The following is a 23093-nucleotide window of genomic DNA, read 5'->3' as shown; positions in this document are numbered from 1 at the left end:
AATGACTCCACCAGAAGTAGTAGTGGAGTTTCAAGTGTTCCTTTGTTTAGTCAACTTTCTATGTAAAATTGTGCAATTTGCCTTTGTCCCTACAGACCCCTGTTATAACCTCCACTGCATTATATTGCAACTTATCTATTCATATGACCATCTGTACTATACCGTATGCATCTTAAGGGTTGGGACTAGATCTTCAACAATCGAAATCATACAGAATTTTTATTTTTGAAAAAAAAAAGGTGATGAATCCAGTAAACAGATAATACAGGTTAAGAGAATGGGGTCTGAAGATGACAGGATGCCAAGCATTCAAACTTGGTTCTGTGGCTTATCAGCTTTATGACCATAGACAAAGTATTTAACTTCCCTGCTCCTCAGTTTACACATCTGTAAAAGGGAGATAATAGAGCCTCTTTCTCGGTGTTTTTTTGAGAGGATTAAACATGTAGCACTTGGTATATGTAGCAAATGATGCTGTTCTCTCTTTCTGAAACACTGTTCCCCCAGATAGCTGCAAGCAAATTCCCTTATCTCCTTCAACAATCTGCTTGGATGTGATCTTTACAATGAGCCATACCCCAATCACCTTATTTAAAACTGCAATGCTCTCCACCCCTACTTGCCCTCCCAATTCTCATTACCCTATTCTGATTTACTTTTTTTTACAGCACTTATCATCTTCTAACACACTACATAATCCATTTATTCATTCTGCGATACTGAGATATAAATTTGATATTTGAGACTTACAGAAATTTCAGTTTAAAACAGTTTATGTCTGATTACCTGTTTAAGGACTTACTAAAGTGTGACATTAGCATGCAATGACTGAGGCTGGCTTCATCTGAAATAAGTTCTTCAACACTAAACCTTCTAAATATTTGTTCCTGTAAAGCAAAAAGACTATTTCCCACGAGGTTTGTGTGCAGGTTTATTTGCAAACGTTAGTCCCCAAAATTCCAGCTAGCCTGCCACCTTGTGTCATGGTTGACTAGCTCCTATATTATCTGAAAATAATAACCATAAACTCTGGGAAAAAATATAAAAAACAATACCTGAAGGCACTGAAAAACCACCCAAATTAGGCAAATTTTGGTGGGGGATTGACAGTAGAAAAAAGGAAATGGCATTTGGTGAGTGCTTGCTTTGAAGGCAAGTTGTAATGTTACTGGCTTGAAGAACTAGGAAACAGATTTCTGAGCAATTACAGCAACCGGAAGGTGAAGGGGGATTCCATGTATGAGGAGAGCAGAGAATGGAGCCCTGAATTCTGCATATAATCTCTGAAGAAATCTCTAGCCTACCTCTAAAATATGCATGTAAGGGGAAAACTCTAAAGAGCACATCCAAGGCTAAAATTTCAGCTGCTACTCACTGCAGGGCAACAAAAGTTTGCAATTTGAGCTCAGTTCAGTTAACTGCTTAACAAACCAAACAGAAATCAATATTCTTCAGAGAAATATAACACCATCCAGAGCCTGGACAATGTATCATTAACAATTTCCAGAATCTAGTTAAAAATTATTTGGCATTTAAAATATAGGAAAATTTTGTCCCTTAGTGAAGAGAAAACCAGTGGATATTGACTCTGCGAATACTCAGATTTTGTAATTATTACACAACAATTTTAAAACAGCTGTTATACTCACAATCAACTAAAAGTCAAAATCTCAGCAAAGAAATCAAAACTCTCAAATTCAAATGGAAATTTTATAACCTAAAAATATAATGTATGCAATAAAAAGTCACTGCATGGGTTTGACTCAGATTAAAAATGAAAAAAAGAATCAATTAACTTAAAGATAAATCAGTGGAAATGTTCCAAAATGAAGAACCAAGATAAAAAGGTTTTGAAAATGAACAAAACCTCAGAGAACTGTGAGGCAATATCAAAAGGTTTAACATACATGTAATTGAAGTCCCAGAGGAAAAGAAGGATGGAACAGGACATAAAATATTTTATATATATTTTTCCAACTTTGGGGAAAGGCACAAATTTACAGAGTCACGAAACTCAGCAAACACTGAGCAGGATAAATGAAAGGAAAATTATATCTAAAGTCATTATTGTCATACTGATGAAAACCAAAACTAAGGAGAATATCTTGAAGGAAGCCAGATGATAATGACACATTTCAAACAGAAGAACATTGTGTAATTTGAATTCAAATGGCCATTGACTTCTCACCAGAAATAATGAAGACCAGGAGACAGCAGAACACCTTTAAAGCACTAGCAAAGAAATCAACCCAAAATTTCATATCTACCAAAAATATTCTTCAAGAGTTAGGGCAAAATAAAGGCACTTTCAGACAAAAGGAAACTAAGAGAATTTACAGGAGGCACACCTGTACTACATAAATGCTAAAGAAAATTCTTCAGGCTTTGGGAAATAATTAAGAAGACCGAAAACAGTAAATTTGGGGGTAAATATAAAACACTTGTTTTTACTTTTAAATTATTTAAAAATAACATACGACTAATCCCAAAATTATAACATTGTCATTAGAGTTGGTAGTATATGTACTGTATTATAGTACCATAACTACCATAAAGCATGCCAGGAAAAATAAATGTCTTTATGGGTGTATACATTCTGCATAAAGGCACAACATTAACTCATAGTAGACTGTAAAAAGTTAAGGATGTACATTGTAGTTCACAGTGAACAATAAAAAATAATGCAAAGAGGTAAAAGTTTAAAGCCAATGAATGAATTAAAATGGGATTCCAAAAACTACAATTAATTCAAAGAAGTCAGGATAGAAGGAACAGATGTGAAAAACAGAGGAACAAAAACAGAAAAAAAATAGTAAGATGGTAGAACTAAATCTAACTGTATCAATAATAATTTAAATATTAATGAACTAAACACTTCAATTAAAAGGCAAAAACAGTAAAAATAAATTTTAAAAGACTCAACTACTGAATTTTAGACATAAAAATGTAAATATGTTTAAAATAAGAAGATGGAAATAAGTACACTATGCCAACAATAAGCATCAGAAGACAGAAAGGTCTGTATCAAACACCCCAACTAGAATCCTTTTACACACTCCAGAACTGGCTTGGAATAGCAATCTTGGTTTTCTGAACAAACATTTCTTTGGTGTATTAGTTGAGCTTCTCCAGAGAAAGAATTAATAGGATGGTTTTATGTAGAAAGTAAGCAATTCATTGCCAGGAACTGACTCACATAATTATGGAGGCTGGCAAGCCCAAATCTGCAGTGTGAACCAGCAAGCTAGAAACCCAGGAGAGCTGATGGTACAGTTCTAGTCCAAAGGCCAGCAGGCAGAGACCCAGGAGAGCCAATGGCATAAGAGAAGTCTGAAGGCAGTCTACTGCAGAATTATCTCTTACTCTTGGAGGCTAGTCTGATTGTTTTATTCAGGGCTTCAACTAACTGGATGAGACCCACCCATATTATGGAGGACAATCAACTTCCTCAAAGTTCACTGATTTAAATGGTAATCTCACCCAAAAACACCCTCCGAGTTGACACATGAGATCAACCTTCAAATCTAGTAACCTATATCTTCACTGTTTTGTTCAAGAGTCTGGTTGTTACCTGGTCACAATATTTGCCTTGCTCCGAAGTTTGATGTTGGTGTTAAGGAAAGGAATTCTGGAGCCAGGCACTCCTGAGCTTAAATTCTGATACTTCAGGAGTTTGAGCAAGTTTATTAGGCTCTTTGAGACACATTTACTTCATCTGTATAATTCCAATCGAAATGTTCTTGAGACATGCAGCTGCTAAAAAGATTAAAATATCTGCTACACCTACCACCACAATGTGTGTCACATGAAAGACACCGAACAAGTGTTACGTCTTTTCCCTCCTTATTTCCCATTTTCTATAATTTTAAAATGCCAAGAATATTATCTTTAAATGCTTGTCCTTTATCTTATTCAAGGATTATTTAGTTGTAAGCTAATAAAAACTTGTTGAAATTAGCTCAACTGAAAAAAAAAGTGTGGGAAGTGAGGAGTATTATAGTGTTATATGAGGCACTCTCACACATTTCTTCAGCAAGAAAATTAGGGCCGGGCACAGTGGCTCACACCTGTAATCCCAGCACTTTGGGAGGCTGAGATGGTTGGATCACCTGAGGTCAGGAGTTCGAGACCAGCCTGATCAATGTGGAGAAACCCCCGTCTCTACTAAAAATACAAAATTAGCCGGGCATGGTGTCACATGCCTACAATCCTAGCTACTCGGGAGCCTGAGGCAGGAGAATTACTTGAACCCTGGAGGTGGAGGTTGCAGTGAGCCAAGATCACGCCATTGCACTCCAGCCTAGGCAACATGAGTGAAACTCTGTCTCAGAAAGAAAAAAAAAAAGGGAAATTAGGTTCAACTGAGACTCATCAGGAAGAAACTGGGAACTGGACTCAGCATTTTTGGATGTCTACCCACCATTAATTTCTCTGTGGAGTACCTGCCTTTTGTTTCTTCTTCACTCATCACTTCTGCCCCTTCCTCAATTCGGTTTGCTTTTAGTTTTGCCTCTCCACAGGATTGGCCCTACGTTAGATGCCATGATCTTAGCACTTTCAAGAGTGAAAATTTGGTTGGCTGTAGGCCAGCCAATAGATTTTCTAACATTGATTCAAGAATCTGTCCTGGTCCAAGCAGGGACATGACATAGTACCAACATGGTTGCTTAGTTTTATCTGCCAGTGAAGAGAAAAGAGACTTCTATAGTAGTACACACCTTAAAACGATATTGACCATTGCCCCATGTCTTAGTTGGGCTGCCATAACCAAATACCATAGACAGAGTGACTTAACAAACATTTATTTCTCACAGTTCTGGAGGCTGAGAAGTCAAAAGTCCAAGTGCTGGCAGATTCAGTTTTGGGTGAGAGTCCTTTTCCTGTTTTGCATAGAGTCATCTTCTTCTTATGTTTTCACTAGGCCTTTTCTTGGTATCTGCACAAGGTGGTGAGGTGGCTGGGAGAAGAAGGAGACAGAGAGAGAGAGAGAGATCTCCTGTCTCTTCTTCTTTTTATAAGGGCATTAATTCCATCATAAATGCCCCATCCTCATGACCTAATCCAATCCTAGGTAGTTCCTTAAGGTCCCATCTCCAAATACCATCACTTTGAGGGTTAAAGCTTCATCATATGAATTTTGGAGGGAAATGAACATTCAGTCTTTAACATTTCATCTCCCTCACTTTCCACGCTACAAATACTGGTAATTTTCTTTACATTGAAAAGGGATAAGCAGTCTTTATCCCCTGAAGACGTTTTCTTCTCCTTATACACCTTCTAGAGAAGAAACTATTTTCTCCAGAGAACTGTTTTATTTCCTCAAGCTGAGATAACTTCAGTTTATTGACCTTTTTTTAATAAGACATCTTTAAAAATATGTAAGCTGACATTATCCCAAGAGACAGAGCCTGTATGTTTACTTTCTTACTTAATGCTTTGCCATATAATTTAATTATGTCGTTTTCTCATTGCTACATGTAATCTCAGGGGGCCTGAGAAATCAGCCTGTGGTGAATGTTTTGCATGCTAAGCATCCACTCCAGTGCTGGCTATACCAAATAACCACTCCAAGATGTTTATGGCCACAGTGACAAAATCACATGGAGATTAGAGAAACTAGCTAGTAGATTTTAGCAATTTCAGTAGCCATCCCAGATATTTAGAGCAAGAACAATATTTGTTTTTCTGCAAACGTTTGTCTTTTGGGCTAAATTTTTCACGTTGTAGTTTTGTATCTTCCCTTTGCTTGATGAACACACCTATTTTCTCTTAAGCTACAGAGCATATTGGCTTGGCAGCTTAGTGATTTTTCAACTTTGGCCAAACATTTTTACTGGTAAGAAAAATTTCATGGGCAAAATTATTTATTCTAGAGTACTCAAGGCCAAAATTGAATCTGACAGTTTACCGTATGAGACCAAAGGTTAGATGAAAAAGACCCACACACTATGCAAATACATTTTTAGTGTTTCTATATTACCTTCATAAAACTTGACCTCCTCTGCGTTAAGTAATGTGCTTGGGTTTGAGATAAGTTAATTCAATTAGAGCTCCACTTTCTTTTCTGAAGACATCTGAAGAGCTCACTCGGAGTGACCAAACAGTGATGTGTTATTGACACGGCTATGGGGCAGCATAATCAGACTCCTTTATCAATCTTTTCTTGGGCCCTGAGCTAACTTAGAGACTGAGTTATCTCTGGCCCTCAGAACCAGATGGTAAGCTCCTGTGAAGTTGGAGAAAATTGCTTCCAGTCATTATTGGAAAGTTATCTCCACACCTGCCACAGCCTATGTAGCAGGTAGATAAATTTTTAAAAAAGGAGAAAGAACGTGCCACGTTCCTCTCACCAACCCACAGCCCCAGACAAACACTCCAGAACCGGAATAAAATCCAGCATGAGCCGGGCGCGGTGGCTCACGCTTGTAATCCCAGCACTTTGGGAGGCCGAGGCGGGCGGATCACGAGGTCAGGAGATCGAGACCACGGTGAAACCCCGTCTCTACTAAAAATACAAAAAATTAGCCGGGCGTGGTGGCGGGCGCCTGTGGTCCCAGCTACTCGGAGAGGCTGAGGCAGGAGAATGGCGTGAACCCGGGAGGCGGAGCTTGCAGTGAGCCGGGATTGCGCCACTGCACTCCAGCCTGGGCGACAGAGCGAGACTCCGTCTCAAAAAAAAAAAAAAAAAAAATCCAGCATGAGATGTAGAAGTTATTGCCACCTTTGCTTACAAGTCCCATTTGACCCCAAATCTCTCAAATACTAACTCTCTATATTTTAAATAAGAAAAGTTGGGTTAGCTATCACTTTCCATCCAGGTGCTTAAGTAAGTCTTTTCTTCTTGTTGTCATTATGAAATGTTACATTCAAAGACAGAGAAGAATAGGAAAACACTCATGTGTAGGTTTACCAGAGTATTATTAAAGAGAAGGAATTGCCTTGCATCAAAGGTTGAGATTAACAATGCTGTATAATGTTTCTAAAAGGAATAATGAAAGGTGTGATCAGAGTTTTACTTATTGCACTGATGGGATTTTTTACTTGTGTGTATATGTTAATGTATACACACACAGATGATATGTAAGTAATATATAGATTCTGTATATTCTAACTGCCTCTTGGGGATATTAAGAGAATGAGTCCTTCATTTTCTCAACTAATAGCATTTTATTGAAGGCATACAAAAATGGAGAAGATATGGCCGTGTTTCTAAAGGAATTTATTTTGAAAAAATGATTAAGTCATATATTGATGTGGATAGTACCTTATATTATTTAAGGAAGTTGACATTGTGTTAACGTTTCCATAATCCGTAGGCCATTTTTCAACAAGAAATGCTAAACACAGGCATTTTTTTTCAGAATTATTGGAGGATGTGGTTTGTAGCAAAGATGTATGTTGAGTTGGCATTTTTCATAGCTCTAGCTATAGCATTTTGTCATTTTTAACAAGAATGTCCCTCATTGTTTTACTTTGGCTATATTAAATTAATAAGAAAAAGGTACTAGAAGCATGAGAGAACCTGGGCTTTCAAGCTAGTGAGACTTGCAGTTGACTCTAGTTTCACCCATGAATTGTTGATTGGCTTTGGGAAAATCACATAAACTCTTTGACCTTTATTGTCCTTGTCTGTTGAATAGGGATAACAATCTCTAATTCTGAAGGTTTTTCATAAGACTTACACATGATACCTTGTTTAAAGATCACTGAGGGGGAGAAGTGGTTCTACTGATGTCAAAAATATAGTGGTCATATTTGCTCCATATAAAACCTGGTCGATTTCACATGACAAATTAATCGAAGACCTCAGACCAATTGACACTTTTCCAAGACTAACTTTAAAGAAGCAACTTTATGGAATTAAAAAAAAAAATAAAGCCATATATGAATGCCCCAGGAGATTTTTGCCACATTGAATAAACATGTTTAAAAAGTTGTCTATATGACATCCTTCTCAGTCTGTTAGGGAAAAACAAAATGTTAAATCTAACAAGGGGATGAGGACTCCAGGCTGCTACTTTTTTTTCCTAAGAAGTATAGCTCTTAATCAGAGTGCATTCTCCATTCAAAATAATCTGTGAAGACTGGCATGAAAATGCAGATTCCTAATTGAACAAAGACAATTATTTCCAGATTGAAGTACAGTGGTGAATAGCTCTGTGCTCCAATTATCGTTAGACTTTTATTTCAAATAGGAGGCTGAAATCACAGACGTGTTAGCCTTAATTGGAAGAAATGGCTGAAATTGTACTTTTAATACCGTACTGTACCATCATATATGTAGGTCATCTTTTTTCACATATACATGATGGTGCCCTGTTTACATGTCCATTTGGGACAGCAAGCTGAAATGGCAGGAGGAATAGCCTTTCTCAAAAAAGGTAAAAGCACTCAAGAGTTAAACAGAGCCATAAAACTGTAGAGCTTTTAAATAAAGGAACTGAAAAGCACATTACTTACGATAACTATGTGTGTGTAATCAGAGCCTGACATGAAATCCTAAGTTGAGATAATGTCAGTTCAGGAAATATTTTCCTTCATTTTGACTAATCAGTCTTTCATAACACATCCACTTAAAAACTATTTCAGAAGGTAGCTCAAACACGAATATATTAGCCTAAAAGACCAGGGCAGAGCTAACAGATTAAGAAAAGATGATTAAAAGAAATGCTTAAGGAATTCAAAGTATACACAAAGTCTGTTCTTCACAAACAACTGGAAATAAAAGAGAGCCTGCAGTAGGGTTGAGTTGGAGAAATTGGCTTGTGAGGGATGAGGGCGTAGAACACTGTTAGTCATGACTCGTCCTCAAGTTCTTTTACTCCAGCTGGGGACATCAGACTCAGACACGTGAAGCCATGTCACCATCCCAGGAATTATTTGCATCTGTGTAGTAGTTTCTAGTGGATCTCACACACTGAGTTTCATTTGATCCTCATCCCTGCAAGTTAGGCATAGAGGATACAATCATCTCTTTTTACAAATGGAGAGACTGAGGTCCAGATACTTGCTTCAGGTTACAGAGTGAATGAGTGCAGAGCAGCTAGGATTAGGCAAAGCCTTTGGTTAATAATAACAAAGTCAAAGCTATAAAATATCACTGGAGGAATTGTCAATGACTTCAACACCTTAGTGTGAGGAATTCAACATGTCACTGTTTGTCAGGCCATGGAAACCATAACAAAAACATTTGCGCTGTCTGTCCTCTTATATTCATTAGTTTTCACAATTAGCAAGTGACATGGTTTGGCTGTGTCCCCACCCAAATCTCATCTTAAATTGTAGCTCCCATAATTTCCACGTGTTGTGGGAAGGACCCAATAGGAGATAATTGCATCATGGGGGAGTTTTCCCCCATACTGTTCTCATGGTAGTGAATAAGTCTCAAGAGGTCTGATGGTTTTATAAGGGGAAATCCCTTTTGCTTGACTCTCATTTTCTCTCTTGTCTGCCACCATGTAAGATGTGCCTTTGCCTTCTGCCAGTAGTGTGAGGCCTCCCCAGCCACTGGAACTGTGAGTCCATTAAACTTCTTTTTCTTTATAAATTACTCAGTCTTGGGTATGACTTTATCAGCAGTGTGAGAACGGACTAATAGAGCAAGGTATTTATTGTCATCTCTATTTTACAGATATGGAAAACAGGGCTTACAAATGATAAATGACTTTTCCACAGTCATACAACTACTAGGAGTTAGACCCCAAACCCAGACTCACTGACTCCAAATGCTGCGCTTTTTTTCTCTTCCTTCACCAGGGGAAGCCCTGGGTTTTACCTCCACGCTTCCTGCTGCTATTTACAGAATGTATTCATTCACCCAACAAAATTCACAGCTGTGGACAAAACAAACCCAAATCCCTATCCACAGGGAGCCTACATTCTAGCAGGAGACACAGATAATACACAAAATTAAGTAAAAAGATACTGTATGTTTGATGGTGGTAAGTGCTCTAGAGAAAAATAAAGCTAAAAAGTATTTGATAGGAACAGGGAAGTTGCAACTTTACATCAGGTGGATTGTTGAGGCTTCAATGAAGGTGGCATTTGAGGAAAGACCTAAAGGAGGTGAGGGAATAAATCTGCTATCATCCGCATATCAGGCAGAGGGAGTGGTAAGTAACCCTGAGCCGGAAGCTTTTCTTGCTTGTTCAAGGAATAACACAGCAGCTAATGGGTCTGGGGCTGGGTAGGCAAAGAATGAGGTAGTAAGAGAAGAGGGCCATGGGCAATGGGAGGTCACACAGAACCAGGCTATTACAAGGATTTTTCTGAGTGAAATGGAAGTTTGTGAAGTGTTTTGAGTAACATATATTATCATCTGACATATCAAAATGACAGCTCTGGATGTCATGCTGAAAATAGACTGAACAATGGGTCCAGCACAGAAGCAGAGACAATCATTTAGGAGGCAGATAATAAAAATAACTAATAAAATAAAAATAAGCCAAAGATCATATTGGCTTAGGCTAGGGAGGTAGTAAGAAATGGTCAGAAAGAGGAGAAATCAGGCTGGCTCTGCTCCTGTTTCTGCCTGTTTGCCTTGCAGGTTGCCAAGTACCTTGGAGATGTCAAATAGGAAAAAGCCCTCCAAGGAAAATGATCCTAGGAGTGGTATGCGGCCACGGGAGCGTGGTGCTCAGATCTCCCTGCAAAACAGAACCTGCTGTGAGGAGTGTCGTTAGCTGACAGCCTCCAGCTGCTGCACCTCCGAGATCCACTGCAGTAGTGTTCTCACTGAGGCTGTGGCCAAGGAAGGCTCTGGAGCTGGGCCTCTCTACCTAAAGTGGGGCTCCTCAAACAGGCAATCTTTGCTCTGGACTGAGCATTACTCAGAGCTGCACTGCAGACTGAGGCTGTTTCAACCTTGTTTTGTTTTATCCCCTCTCTCCCTCCCTTCACAGACATCACACTTGCATTGTGGTCAGAAGGTCTTCCCATCCATTTAGCTTTATCCTTCCTAGGTGCTTCCCCTCAGTAAATCTCTTGCACTTTGAATTCCATTTGGTATCTGCTTCTCAAAGGACGAAAACTGACACGCTTGGCCTCTCTCAACAGCCTTAAGCTTAGTAGTTCTGTTTTTCTCTCTGCTGAGGTTCTCGGGACCTCGACTAGCATGCCCAATTGTTCTCTCTAGTCAACAGCAAAAAAAAAAAAAAAAAAAAAAAAAAATTAAGTAGTAAGAATAATAATAAATACAGCTATACAGGGGCTCTTACTATGTGACAAAAATTATTCTAAATATATCTCTTTAATCTTTATTACACCCCACTGAGTAATGTGCCATCTTTCACATGGGAACACTGAGTCTTGGAAAGGTTAAATAATTTTCCCAAACACCTGTGCCTTGTGTCTTCATCTGTTTTTGCTGCTATAACAAAAATACCTGAGACTGGGTAATTTATAAAGAATGGAAATTTATTCCTCAAAGTTATGGAGATTGACACTCCAAGATCAAGGCATCTGTAGATTTGATTGCCTGGTAAGGGCTGCTCTCTACTCTCAAGACGGTGCCTTATTGCTTCATCCTCCAGATGGGAGAAACACTGTGTCCTTACATGGTGGAAGGCAGAAGGGAAAGCTAGTCGAATGCTGCTGCATGAAGCCTTTTATTATATATATAAGGGTCTTAATCCCATTCTCAAAGGAGGAGCTCCCACAGCCTAATCACCTCTTCGAGGCTCTACTTCATCATACTATCACATTGGCAACATCTGAATTTTGGAGGGGACACATTCAAACCACAGCAGCTGGTAAGTGAAGGAACTATCATTGAACTTGGGCTATGTAGATATAAAAGCTATACTCTTGCTACTATATTAATCTCAGGTGAAGGTCCTCCCACTGCCTGGCCCATTAGCTTTCTGCTGCTTGGCTATTTGATAATAGTGTCCAAACATCACCATAAGATTTTGACCAAACTTGTCTTGGTGCTGAGCAAGAAGCTAGGGTGCCTCCCCTGTGGTTAGACTTCCCACAGCTTCCCAGGGCTGTGCAATTCCACTTCTCCAGAACAGAATTGTTTTCGTTTCTTGGCAAATATTGATCTTACTACCTGGCTAGTGTCTTTGTTACCACAATTCCTCACTAGTCTTTCATTAATTTTAAGTGACAATTATTTCACAACTCTCATGAGGTGAGGAAAAGAGCCCTGAATTGGCATCAGAAAACCTGAGTTTTTGTCCCAGCCTCAATACTATGACAGTTTAAGATGTTTTCAGCTGAGAATCACAAAACTCTATCTGAACTAGCTAAGGCAAAGGGAGAAGTATTTGCCATCTAAACCAGGAACCCCAAATGGTGACTTTAATTGCAAACACAACTGTATCCAGGGATTCAAATAAGAGCATTAGGACTCTGTCTCTCACTGCATGTATCAGCCCTGTCTGCCACTGTCTTGGCTTTATTCTTGGTAGACTCATTTTATTTGACAGTAAAAATGGCTGCCCCCAACTCCTATATTTTTCTTAACACTAGAAATCACATATGTGGATAAACTTGTTTGGCATCCATATAAATCCCTAAGTGAGGATGTTGTTGGCCCTGTTTGGGACAGGTGCTTGACCATGAACTCATTACTGCATCCAGGATGATGATATATTTAGAAGGGCCAGCCTGGGTCAGGAGTGCATTTCTGCAGTAGGCAATGAGGGACCAAATGATTAAGCAACGTATCAGTGGGAGACATTTATTCCTGCACTGAAAAGGAAAAAAGATGCTGGGCAAGTAGATGTAACAACTCTCCACAACAGCCCCTTAAATCTTCCAGAAATAAAGCACATTCATGCCCCTTCCCAAGGCAGCCGACCCAAAGCCGTATCTATTTACCCCACCTAGTGCAAAGTTCCAGTCTTCTGGTTAGATGTGCGACCTTCTTCATCAAGTCCAGATGTGGCTGCTTGTAAACAAGTTAAACCAAAAGCAAGTTATCTGACCTTATGTAAGCTCCCCCACCAACACACACACAAAACACTCAGTACAGGTTGAGCATCCATAATCCAAAAATATAAAATCCAGAATGCTCCAAAATCTGAACTTTTTTGTGCACCTACATGATGCCATAAGTAGGCAATTCCACATCTAATTTTATGCGATGGGTCATAGTCAAAATGCAGTCAAAACTTTGTTTCATGCACAAAATTATTTAAAATATTGTATAAAATAAACTTTAGGCTATGCATATAAGGTATATATAAAAAATAAGTTAGTTTTGTATTTAGGGTTGGTTCTATTCCTCAAGAAATCTCATTATGTATATGCTAATTTCCCCAAATCCAAAAGAATTCGAAACCTGAAACACTTCTGGTCCTAAGCATTTTAAATAAGGGATATTCAATCTGTATATAATGTGAAATAAGGCAGGCTACTAGCAATAAAAAGCCTCCATTCAAGACAGAGAAGAATGGTAAACTAACTGCCTGCAGTCCTTAGCAACGATGAAACCCTTGACCTAGTAGTAGAGGAGGCTCCTTGATTTGACCCTAAGTATATGTTCTAGGATCTACTTGCTTTGGGCCAGTTCTGCAAACCAGTAACCAAAATCAAAATTCTTTCCTAAACATGGTCTTAAATTCTGCTTTATTATTTATTTTATCCTTCTGTACCTCTCTTTCCCTCTCAACTTAGTATTGGCTAACTGGAGGCCATCTCAAGCAGTAGGCACGTCTAGGAAGACAGCAAACTTAATCTGAATTCCACCACAATTCTTGTTAATTGAAAAATCTCTGGGGGCCTTTGTTATTCAACATCTTCTCGCTGATATTTCCTGCACTTTGGGATCCAGAAGTAAATATCTCTTCATCCCTATGTGCTTCATATTTCTGGGCTGTCTCTGTTCCCTTTCTTTTCTTTGCAATGCTTGCCTGAGGAGCATCTCTTTCTTGGAGCTCTGGTAATATATCCAGAATCAACCAACACACGCTAACATCGGGCACTTCCAAATTTTTGCCCAGAGCAATAGACTCCAAAGGTACTTCTGCCATCTAATTGCTGCAGGCAACCATTTCAGCAAGCATTTTTCTTCAGCATCTGGGATATCTGATCTGGCCGCTCTGTTTCCTCACCATCTGAAAACCAAATGCTAAGCCATTGCCATATATTTTAGATTTTTATTACAACAGCACACCACTTCAAGTATTAGTAGGGTAAGCTACGCTGCTATAACATATATATATATTATATATATAAAATATATATATTCAAACACTGTGCAACTATGAGTAGATGATATAAATATATATAAATATATATTATATGATATTTATATATAATATATTATATATAATGGTTATATATATTATATATTTATATATTTATATATAATGTTCAAACACTGTGGAGGTTTATTTCTCATTTACATGTCCCTCGTTCTTGGGTGGCACTTCTCCACATTGTGAATCAGGAACCCAGGTTTGTCAGGTTCCTTTTGTCTTGTGGATCTACCATCTCGTTGCTTTTGTCTTCATTCAGTCAATAGAATGGTAAAAAGAGAGCATGGGAGGTCCTCCTCACTTCTTAAAAGCTTCAGTTCAGAAATGACATACATTACTCCCAGTCATCCCATCGAGTAGAATTCAGTCACTAGGAGTGCAGGAGAGAGTGAGAAATGTAGTCTAGCTACAAGGCCAGGAAGAAAAGGAAACAAATCCTTAGTAAACAGCAGGGAGTCTCGTTGTGTTGAGTGAAGAAAAAAATGTGTCTAAAGGGAGGGAGTGGTTAATTCTGCCAGTTGAAGCTTAGGGAACATATGGTTGAGGGCTGATATGCAGCTAAGTGATGTGAGTAGTTGATGTTAGAGAACATTTTTATGGAGGTGACAAGATAGAAGCTGGATTTCTGGGGATTGAGGAATGGATGGGAAGGGAAGAAATGAAGGCAGCAAATGTAGTTAACACTTTCAAGACTTTTGTCTGTGAAAAGCAGAAAAATGCTGAGAAATGGAATAGATGGAGGATTTTAAATTTTTTTAATTAAAAAGACTAAAATATGTGTAAATGTTGATGGGAAAGGTACCAACACAGACACACACACACACACACACACACACAAACACACGCACAGAGAGAGTGGGGGGGAGAGATTTGCAAAAAGAGGAAATAACAGATGGTATAAAGACCCTGAATGTGGGTATGTATTAGTCTGTTCTCACGCTGCTAATAACATACCCAAGACTGGCTAATTTATGAAGGAAAGAAGTTTAATCGACTCATAGTTGCACAGGGCTGGGGAGGCCTCAGGAAACCTACAATCATCATGGAAGCGGAAACGAACACTTTCTTTTTTACATAGTGGCAGCAGGAAGAAGTGCAGAGTGAAGGAGGATGGGAAAGCCCCGTATAAAACCATCAGATCTCATGAGAACTCACTATCACAACAACAGCATGAGGGTAAGAGTCCCCATGATTCAGTTACCCTCCCATGACATGTGGGGATTACAGGAGCTACAATTCAAGGTGAAATTTGGGTGGGGACACAGCCAAACCATATCAAGGTAGCAAGAGCCTTACAGAGTAAGAGTTATCTTACTCTCTCACTTTCTTTCTCTCACTCTGTAACTCTCTCTCACTTTCCCACTCTGCCTCTTTCACTCTTTCACTCTCACTCTCACTCTTATTCTCACCCTTGTGCCTTTTAAATGCATTTTCCTTGCCATGATGGCAGAAAATGAATGGCATTTGCTCTTGTCAGATGAGAAAAGAATAAAAATAATTGCTGTTTTCCATGTAACAAATGTATGTTACTGGCTCCTCCTCCTGCTAAAATATGCAACAAACAGAAAAATAAAGTTAGTACTTCTAAAAGATGCCATGCCATATTAGGAGACTCCCCTTAATTGAGCAATTACTGTCTTGCAAGGTACAAGCTACCCATTATCTCAACTAAGATATTATTAACCCTAATTTTTACAGATAAGGAATGTTAGACTCGAATGCGTTAAATATAGGATCTGTCATCAGTTAAGGCAGGACACAGAACCCTCTCAATTTATTTTATGCAGAAAGAGGTTTTATATAGGAATCTGGTTACTTAGTACATCTTTGGGAGAGTTGAAGAAGAGAACTTTAGTCTTGACCTCCAGCATTGATTCTCAGAAAACTGGTGCCAACATCATGGCTGTTCTTTTCATATTCTCTGAAACTCTTGATTCAAGAACATACTATGATGGTCATAATGGAGGAAACAAAATGCCACTGCCGATGACACCCCCAGTGCCTCTCAACATCCAGAAGCAAAACTACACATTGGAAGGTTGCTTCAGAAAAAGAAAGTCCCCAAGACCTTGCTTGTCAACAACAAAGGCTAAAAATAGGACAATAGCTCTGCCTCTCTTTCACATTTCAAATCTCATATGAGAACATCTAACTGGGGGAAACTAGTGTGCATTTTAAAAAGTAGCTTCAAGGGAATCTGAGAAATATATTGGTTATATTTGCAACCTTTTACAGAGTCATGAATCATATGGCATAGAGTTTAAATGGATACTAAAAACCAATTCACTGCCTCCACCATAGATGGTAATCAATAACCTAGGAATTTTAAAAAATCTGTTTAGTATTGTCATTCCTGGATATGACTATGGAAGAATTTCCCAATATAGAATTCCACAATATTTTTTCTTTTAGAAGTTAATAGTTATGCTATAATGGTACATTTGGAATGTGCTAGTTTAAACCAAGTTAAAGTATTTCATTATGCAGGACTTCTTGGAAGCTTTGATACAGGTGTAAGTTAGCTATTGCCACAAAAATGCTAAATAACACCCCCAATAACTTGATGGCTTAAAGCAACAACCATTTATTATTGCCCATAAGTCTACAGGTTGGCTATATGGTGTGCAGATCTTGGCTTGCTTACATGTCTTGGAATTGTCTGGCAGTTGACTGCTCTAGCATAGCCTTGGCCAGGATGACAGGGCAACTTGATTCTGCTGCATGTGTTTCATCTTCCAGCAGGCTAGCTAGAAGAGAACAGCAGAGAAGCAACAAGAGGAGTGGAAAAGCACAAGAGCATCAAGCTGGATAACCTCTATAGTCCAAGGCAAGACACATAGCCAAACAAAAAATGGATCAAGGGGCAGGAAATATATTCCACCTTTTGATAGAAAGAACTCCCAGCGTTACATTGCAAAGGACCTGGGTGTAGGGACAGCTGAATAATTGTGATATCACTATAATCAATTTACCACAATATGCTAATATCCATTATAGTTATTCAAGAAAGGAATAGCATAAACATTTTCCAAATTTTTTAACTAGGGAATACTCCTTTTAATGGAGATCTTTTAGGAATGTCAATTTGGAAATTACTAAACTATTACAAAGTTAACTTATACGCATTTGTTTATATATTATATCCCTTTTCCTAAACACATATCTACATTTTAAGAGAAACAAACAAACAAACAAACCCTGTTTCCTATAAACTATGTGTTAATCGTATTCTTTGGGTTTGGAGCTGGGGAACTACTCCACTCCATCTGCTACCAATAGAAGTCTTTTTTTTTTTTTTTTTTTTTTTTTGAGATGGAGTTTCCCACTGTCGTCCAGGCTGGAATGCAGTAGCTTGATCTCTGCTCACTGCAAGCTCCACCTCCTGAGTTCACACTATTCTCCTGCCTCAGCCTCCCTAGTAGCTGAGACCACAGGCAATGGCCACCACACTCGGCTAATTTTTTGTATTTTTTTTAGTAGAGACGGGGTTTCACCGTGTTAGCCAGGATGGTCTCTACCTCCTGACCTCGTGATCCGCCCGCCTTGGCCTCTGAAAGTGCTGAGATTACAGGTGTAAGTCACCGCGCCCGGCCTCTACCAATAGAAGCCTTTCTAAGTGAAAAGTATTTCCTGTAACAAATGATTAAATTAAAAGGGCAGAGGTAATCTTGACCAAGAAAATAAAGTACACCTAGTGTAGAGGCATATTATGGGTTAAATTGTGTACCTCAACAAAAGAAATATATTGGAGTCCTAACCTCCAACAGGGTCAGAATGTGACATTATTTGATGATAGGGTGCTATAATTTGGATATTTATGCCCTCCAAACCTAATGTTGAAATTTGATCCCCAATGTTGAAAGTAGGTCCTAATAGGAGGTGTTCAGGTCATGGGGGCAGATCCCTCATGTATAGATTAATGCCCTTCCTGGAGATGGGGGTGAATGGGTTCTCACTTTAATCAGTTCTCTTGACAGCTGGTTGTTAAAAAGGGCCTGGCACCTCCCTCCCCACTCTCTTGCTTTCTCTCTTGCCATGTGATCTCTGCACACACTGGCTTCCATTCCCCTCCTGCCATGAGTGGGCAAAACTTGAGGCCCTCATCAGAAGCAGATGCTGGCAACATGCTTTCTTGTACAGTGTGCAGAACGATGAGCCAAATAAATATCATTTCTTTATAAATTACCCAGCTTTGGGTATTCCTTTATAGCAACAAAAATGAACCGAGACAGAAAATCGGTACCAAAAAGTGGAGTGTTGCTATAAAGATACCTGAAAATGTGTAAGCAGCTTTGGAACTGGGTAATAGGCAGTGGTTAGAAGAGTTTGGAGAGCTCAGAAGAAGAGAAAAAGATAAAAGAAGGTTGGGAACTTGTTAGAAACTAGTTAAGTGGTTGTAACCAAAATGCTGACAGAGATAGGGACAGTAAAGGCCCAGATGATGAGGTCTCAGGTGGAAATGAGGAAGTTATTGGAAGCTGGAGTAAAGATCACTCTTGTTACACTGCCACAGCAAAGAACTTGGCTATATTGTTTTCATGCCCTAGGGTTTGTGAACGGCTGAATTTAAGAGTGATGGCCTAGGGTATCTTGTGAAAGAAATTTCTAATCAAGAAAGTCTTCAGGATATGGTGTGGCTACTTTTAACAGCTTATGATCAAATACAGCAGCAAAGAAATGATCTGAAAATGGAATTTATAATTAAAAAGGAAGCAGAGTATAAAAATTTGGAAAAATCTTCAGCTTGGCCATATGGTAGAGAAGGAAAGAGCATTTTCAGGAGAGAAATCCAAGGGTGCTATGGTGCAACCACTATCTAGAGAGATTAGAGGTTCTAATCGTCAAGATTAAGGAGGAAAAAAGCTCTGAATGCATTTCAGCAGGCCACCCTCCCATCAGAGGACAGAGGCCTAAGAGGACAGAATGATTTCAGGGGACAGGCCTGGGGTGCCACTGTGAATCCTCCTCTCACACCCTCAGGAAGAGCCAACTCTGCTGATACCTTGATTTCAGACTTGTAGCCTCTAGAACTGTAAGACAATATATTTCTGTTGTTTAAGCCACTCAGTTTGTGGTATTCTGTTATGGCACTAGTAACAAATTGGTGTACTAGTAACAAACATCTATTGTTTTTACTTGCCTGTCATTCATTTCACCTATGGTTCCTTTGAAGAAACTCTCCTCCCCTCCTCTGTTCATGTGATTCTTCTGGATCTCATCCAATTTATAGCTTCTGGAGTTAGCACATGACTCAGGCCTAGCCAATCAGCGTGTCCAATCCCCTAAACACAGTGGAAACAGCAGAAGTTTTGCTGAAATTTTTCTTAGGAGTTGCTATGCTGATAGAATGTAGGCCTGGAGCTGGTGGTGCCTACCTTGTTAGCATAAAGAGAAAACCTCCCTGAGAATTAAGCCATTGTAAAGAAAAGTTAAGCTGAGATATAGGGAGTAAAAAAATTCTAATAATATGTAATATGAGCACTCAGGTACAATGGTTCCTGAAGCTGTATAGTCTTGTACTTTTCCGTATATGATCAACAAATTCTCTCTTATTGTTCACATTGGTTTGATTTAGGATTTTTTCACTAGCAACTGAAAGAGTTTTGGTTAAATGATATAGCTACTTATACCAATCCACATCCAATTGCCTCTTGACTTTCTCTGTCCATATTTTTTTCCTTCTTAACCCCATTCTAAATTATTGATCCTGGAGGTCCTCCCCTCATTGGAAAGGAGAGGAGAAACTCTAGAACACCTCTTCGCCTCCTTGGTTTATATGAAACTTGAGAAAAAAAGGTAAATGTAATCTGATCTCTTACAGATTTCTTTCTTCTTTATATCTCCATTTTATTGCACATTCAAACTCAATTAGAGTAAGTTTTGCTTTAAAGTGTCCAGGACATTTTGAAGAAACAATTTGAGGACAATCTAGATCTTAGCTAATCTTATCACTCATTACTGAGTACATTAAGTGAATAATTAAAATTGAGATGAAATACCAACAATGAATGAAAATGAGGAAAAATAACTAGAGACTTAGCATTCTCAAACATGCCTTTTTCTTTTAGACTGAAAATACAAATTTGAAAATAAAGATTGAGCTGGGTGCGGTGGTTCATGCCTATAATCCCAGCAGTGTGCGAAGCAGAGGTGAGTGGATCGCCTGAGCCCAGGAATTCAATATCAGCCTGGGGAAAATGAGGAAACCCTATCTATACAAAAAATACAAAAAATATCCACGTGTGGTGGCACATGCCTATAGTCTCAGCTACTGGAGAGGCTGCGGTGGGAGGTTTGTTTGAGCCTAGGAGGTCAAGGCTGCAGCGAGCCATGAGCATGCCACTGTACTCCAGCCTGGATGGCAGAACAAAACCCTGTCTTGAAAAAAGAAAAGAAAGAAAATTTTAAAAATTGTATAATGAGAATGTATACGAAATTTTAAATCTATCCATGAAATGATATACACTGGGCAGGGTGTCTAAGTAACTAAAATGTTCTGAGCTGTCTGTGGTCCTGAAAAGCCCATTATTAAAAAACATGGATACTTTTTATTATTTACTGTTATTGTAAGTAATAATGAGACATTTGTCCTAAATGAAACATTTTCCTTATTGTTATTGTAAGTAATAATGAGACATTTTTCCTAAAGAAAACTATTCTTAAAGAATGCTGAATAAAACAGAAATTTAATTTCATCTTCCTTGACTTTCATTCCTCCTGAGCAGATAAATTAGTGGAGTAGATTACTTTCTTATTCTGGCAATCACGTGTAGCTACAAAGTAATAATAAATACAGACAGTAAAAGAAAATCACTAAAGAGAAACTAGAATTTCCCATCTTCTTTTGGCCTTAATTTATAGCTGTTTTATAAAGAGAAACATCCAACTATCTTCTCAAAGCTTAAATATTGTCACATAATATTCATTGCTAAATTTTTCTTTCTAGTATTTATAAATATGAGTCTTTGCCTTTCCACAATGATGTCATTTCTTTTTCTTATAAATATTTTGACAAAGAAATGTAGTTCTATATTCTTGATGCTTTCTCTACTTGAAGATCTTTTTCAATTTGTCTTGTTTTTGTTTGTTTGGGCTTTTTTTCTGTTAAAGTGAGAGGGGAGGAAATATTTCTACAATGTGGGTGTCCATCTTGGTCACTGAACTTTCTATAACATAGCTTCCCATAGAGTCAGAAATGTACCTGTGAAGAAATATTTTCTACTCATTTAATAGATTAGGAGAATTGGCATTCATCGCACGTAACATTGTACAATAAGTAGGTTATGGGATCCAAACTTACAAATGTCTAACTTTATGTCTAGCATTAGCCTTCCTCAAGCAGTTTTCTTGGTAACTTACCAATATAACAGGTTCTTTCTTACTTTGCACTTTATGGTTATTCTCTACCATTTCAAGAGGAGTTCTTTTCTCCCCAGCCAGGCAATAAGCTCCTAAAGACTTCAACTCATGTTTCATCTTTGATAGAGAGGTGACCTTGGGATCAGAGTACAGGCTTTGCAGTTGGCCAGGCCAGGTTTTAGTTCTTGGATTGCTAACTGTTCTGAGCCTCAGTGTCCTCATTTATAAAATGGAATTAACATTAACTATATGATGAAATTGTGTGCAAAGAGTTTAGCAAGGTTTCTGATGCATGATGATGTTCAATAAATGTTAGCCTTTATATGTGTAAGATAGGTAGATACACGGATAGATAGGTAAATAGATGATAGATGGATAGATGGATAGATAGATAGATAGATGCTATGATGGATACTTACCACATGGCTTAAATTCTTAACAAACAAAAAGAAGATGTGTTTTGTTGGGCATTGTGGAAGGTATTATGTGATGACTTAAATACTCAAGTAATATTAAATGCTTTATTGCATGCCAGGCATTCTGCTAAGTTTTGAAGACATTACAAGCAAGTATAATACTAGTTTTCAGAAGAGACTCAATATTTTTGTTGAACTTGACTTTAATGTTGGTTTGCATGTACACACTTCTCTTTGCCACATCTACATATTCTCTCAACAGTTTATCTCATTCCTGTGATTCAATAATTATTTCCAGATAATTTGTAAATTCATTTATTTTCCTTCAAGGCACAACTGCCTTCTCTTGATGTCTCCTTCACCTTACCCTGGCAGAGCATTTCTCTGGCGCTTCCATTATGCATTGTACCCATGCCCATCCAGCTGTCACCAGGCCTGCTTATTCCTTCCCTGCAAGGTTGGAGGCTTTGTGAGGGCAGGAACAAGTGCTTTTATCTTTGAATTCACAGTACCTAGGACAGTGCCTGGAACACACTGTGACCTCTAACAAATGTGCAATCATTGAATGAATATATAGTAGAACTCCAATAGTTTGTCTCTTGGACATAGTATCCCATTCTCCCTTCTTAAAGAAACAACAGTTAGATTTTCCTTGAAAGAACTTACTAATACCCTCCTCCCTAGCCCTATGCAGGGCCAACATGATCCAGTTTAAATCTTGAGCAGAAGGACACAAAAATCAAAGAAGGGTAGGGTTTATTAATTTTAATGATGGTGCCCAAATGTACCTAGTTGATAATAAATAGTGAATTTTTGCTGAAGAAACAAAGAAGAGGGAGGAAGAGGGAGAAAGGAGGGAGGAAGGAAAGGAGGGGAAAAGGATCAGTTTAGGATAGTCCTCCGGTCGGGTCTGCAGAGGACAGCTAGAAAGAATCAGACAGGCTGAGCCACAGACAGAGAGCTGTAAACTCTGCGCTCTGTATGCCTCATGTCTCCTCGACTAAACAGCTCTTTATCTGAATGGCTGCTTCCTTGCCTGGACTATTTTGGTACATCTATTATTGGCTTCCATTTAGTGTCTGTTTATTTAAATCTGCTTTCAACTGGAACA

Source organism: Nomascus leucogenys, chromosome 10, assembly GCF_006542625.1.
Source record: "Nomascus leucogenys isolate Asia chromosome 10, Asia_NLE_v1, whole genome shotgun sequence".
Taxonomy (NCBI): domain Eukaryota; kingdom Metazoa; phylum Chordata; class Mammalia; order Primates; family Hylobatidae; genus Nomascus; species Nomascus leucogenys.
Note: the sequence above shows the minus strand (reverse complement) of the source record.